Source organism: Octodon degus, unplaced genomic scaffold (genome assembly GCF_000260255.1).
Source record: "Octodon degus isolate 3935 unplaced genomic scaffold, OctDeg1.0 scaffold00032, whole genome shotgun sequence".
In the NCBI taxonomy this organism is placed as follows: domain Eukaryota; kingdom Metazoa; phylum Chordata; class Mammalia; order Rodentia; family Octodontidae; genus Octodon; species Octodon degus.
In genome coordinates, this window is record NW_004524608.1 from 9090115 (window position 1) to 9094008 (window position 3894).

A 3894-nucleotide genomic window follows, 5' to 3' on the forward strand; every position below is an offset into this window, starting at 1 on the left:
TTTTATTTTTTCTGTATTTTAGGGAAGGTTCTACAGTGTGTTCAGGGTCTCACTACTAGATCGGACTTCTAGTGATCCGCCTGTTTACAGCCTCCTAAGAGCTGGGATTACAGGCATGCGCCACCACGCCCAGTCTCAATGACCCTGTCAGCACGCCCTGGGGGTGGGGCCAGCATGGCAGGCCCTGGGATGTAAATCCTAGCCTCTGTGCCCTCTTGCAGGTGTTTGAATCTACTGAGCTAGTTGGCTGCCCAAGATTTTAAATTATTTACTGTTTACGAAATTCTTTTTTCCTCTCCCTTCTGTTTCTCTGAAGATAATGATTGACAAAATCTTGTAAAAACTATTTGAAGCAAAGGTGTCAAACTTTTTATCATGGTCTCTTGGTATAGTAATATGATACTTTGTATGTCTAAATTCAACATCATTTTAGGTAAAAGTTAATTCTTTTATTAAAATCTCTAGGTGTAGTATCTGAAGTTGTTTATGTAATCCAAAGTTTCACTTCTTTTCTGGTTGAAGAATGTGTCCTAAATCCTTTCTGTGGCTTTTTTTTTTCCAGTCCATGTAATTTATCTAATTTCAAACAAACAAACAAACAAACAAACAAACGAGTAGAATGAGATGACCTACACTCCGGGAGATACCGGAAGTTACAAATACAGAATCCCAATTCTAGGAATTTGTTTCATACACACCTCCTACTCAACTGCCTGAAGCCACACTGCAGAAAAGTATCAGAAACGAGGGCCAGACTGAGCACTTCTCTGAAAAATCACCTGTTTTAAGAAAGTTACCCAGTTATAGGAAGTGCAAAATGCCAGGTGGCATTCCTTCAGTGGCATGATTCACTATTAATACTTTCAGGGATCATTTCTATAGTATGTGGCATTTGTTTTTACAGCCTCCCATATCTCCAAGGAAGTAAAAAATAGTTAAGGAGATTAACAAGGAGGAGCTATTATTTCCTTTTTACCTAGTCCATCATTAGATTTATCTTCATTCATTTAGTCATTCAGTCAGTATTTATTTACGGTCTACCATATGCGAGACCTTTTTATTTGCTTTTTCAAACACTTTTTATGTTGATTTGAATCTTTTTATTCATGTTACTATTATCCGTAGTTAACGAAGTATATATAGTTTGCTTCGACTAGAAATGTTTCAACATTTCAATCAGTGCTGGTGATAATAGTTTCCACTTTCCATGGTCTTCATCATTTTTGACTCAGTGGTATCAAACCTGTACTATACTACACTGACATTTATGAAAAGTGGGTTCTTAAAATCAAGGTATGGATTATAGTACTAAGAATCTATTTATATAGCTGGGATACAAAGTGTGACTAGTATGATGGATTCTATTTGTTGTTCACATACAGCTTAAGATAAACAATCATTTCAGTTTTGTACAACAATTTGGGTTGTTATGTTTACAACCACTAAAAAGAAGAGATCCCTAGCATTGTGCAGATTGGTGATTCTACATGGCTATTCTACAAACTCCATTCCTCCACCCCTGTTTTCAAATACATGTGTGAGCTGTGTATGAGAGAGGGACTCTGTCCCAAGACAAGAGATGATTTATATTTGAGCCAAGCCACTCTTAGTAATCTCACTCTCTTTACCAGTCATGGTCTAAGCTCCAAAAGTGACCTAAGAATGCTAGCAGTAAATTCCCTTAGGAAAGGACTTCTCTTAAAAATAAAAATGGACTTGTATTAGGATAACATTTCTCTTCTTTCATTAAATGCTTCTGTAATCTTGTCTCAGGTGACACGTGAATCTATTGCATCCATAATGTGGAGCAAAGATCATGAACATATTCGAGTTAGGGTAGAAATCAGAAACCTGCACAACTCACAAATCTGTACGGAGAGACAATGGACCTGTTAGAACTGCAGCTATCACCAAAAGTTTCTTCCTTTATGTGCAACTAAAATTATCCTTCATGGAAATAATGAATTTAGTTCCTGACTTGGTCAGTGTGGAAAGGGAGGTATAAAATGACTCGATAAACTTTGTCATCAGCAGGCAAGAAAGGCGAACAGAACTCAACCAATCAAACCAAGCAGTGGTACTCCACACACACTCACCAGAGACTAGCAAGTCACTGGTTAACTGCACATTTATAAAGCACATAGTTATCATTGGGTACATACAAGTTACTCTAGACAGGTGGAGAAAATGTCGTAAATACTTTAACTCTTTCTTAAAATTAGTATTACTTACGATTCTTGGGGGCCCAAAATATAGTTTTTTTCATTACTTGATCCATGTAATAACCCCACCTGTATCCATAGGTACAATTTTGGTTTCGGTCTGTTTTTTGTTTTTTGTTTTTTTTTTAACTGCCATTCTGGTTGCCAACATCTTTCTTCATTCTCTCTTCACCTGGATAGTTATAAATCTGATAGTTCAGTGTACTAAAAAATGAAGGATAATATTTGGTGCAAGTACTAACCTATTGCTCAGTTTTTCTATGCAGTACAATCCAAACCCTGTCATTTTTGGAAACTGAAGTAAGAATGACAGTCACATTGGATATAGGCATCTTAGGTAGCAGACAGGTGATGGTTAAAGAAGTTTCTGTCTTATTACCTGCACACCCATGCTAATGAGAAAAAAACTCGACAGTCTAGTTCTACATTTTACTAGTTGTTTCTGTAGTTCTTCTTCATTATCTGTTGTTGGTAGGTAGCTGAGGGTATCCAAAATGCTCAGGTCAACCAATGGGCCCTTGACAGTGGAAAACCAGGAGGGATCCCCGACAGAGGATATTTCGTGGATATTCTGTATGTCTTCCTTCATTCCTGCGATGGTTGGGAAATACAGCACAGCATAGGTGAATGAAAATTGCTCTCTGGGAAGAAAAAAAGAACACTATATGGAGTTTTCTCAAAAGGAGAATTTTATTTTGCTTCTTTTAAATTGAAAAAGAGGCACATGGCTTGTGGCCTTAAGGAGAGAAGCACAGGAATAAGGCTGCTTTTGTACTCTATTAAGGTTGAGATTAAAGTCCCTACTGATAAACTGAACATTCTTTAAAAGTGACCAGAAGCAAACAATGTCTGTTTGCTGCTAGTTTATTACAAAGACACCACTGAGAATAGCTAAGAATGTACTATTTGATCTTTAACAGGTTGACCAAGTGATTGCAGTTGGCTCCAGCACATGAGATGCTTTCTGCAAATTATTGTTTCTGGTTATAAACCTTCATAATATCTCAGAATGAATTATGTATGTATTTCATGTTTTCTTTTCTGTTATCAGCCTTGATGTTCTCATTTCAAGTTTCACCCAAGCCTCCTAATAATGCAATATTGAGGCCATTCAGACACTAATTATGCCTCCGTGGCTTTTTTGAAATGACTAAATCAGCATCAGTTCTATAATTATCATTAGCAAGTTTGTATCAGTGTCTCAGATCACTTGAAAAGCTCAACTTAAATGATTTGTGAATGTGCTCATCGAATACACTGAATGCTCTCCGCAGATACAAACAGGTGCTTGCATATTGCTTTATGTAAAATAGAAGGTCTGAACATGGATATTGTATGAAATATATTCTATTCAATAGTAAAGCATTATTTTCATAGCTTGAAATATTAAGCTATATAGAGACATCTAAAATACTTGTGTCTTAAGAGCTCAGTTGGAGTGAGCAGCATAAAGAAATAGAAACTATTACGCATACTTAAGGCTAGACCTGATGTCTTCCTCATTTTCAGAGTGTTCAAATAAGAATCTGGCAAGGATGATTGACAGGAAGAAGTATCCAAATGCGATTCCTCTGTATTTTCATTGTTTCTGCTCTGAATTATTGATATTGCCAGTGGTCATTTGCCATGAAAACAAATCAAGGTATATATGGTAAGCACTTCCTTAAATATG

The 3894-nt window shown here is 36.6% G+C and overlaps 1 pseudogene; it reads left to right on the top strand.

The window, feature by feature from the left end:
• Window positions 1-851: 851 nt before the first annotated feature.
• On the top strand, window positions 852-944 carry LOC111816443 (annotated as a pseudogene).
• Window positions 945-3894: the final 2950 nt, after the last annotated feature.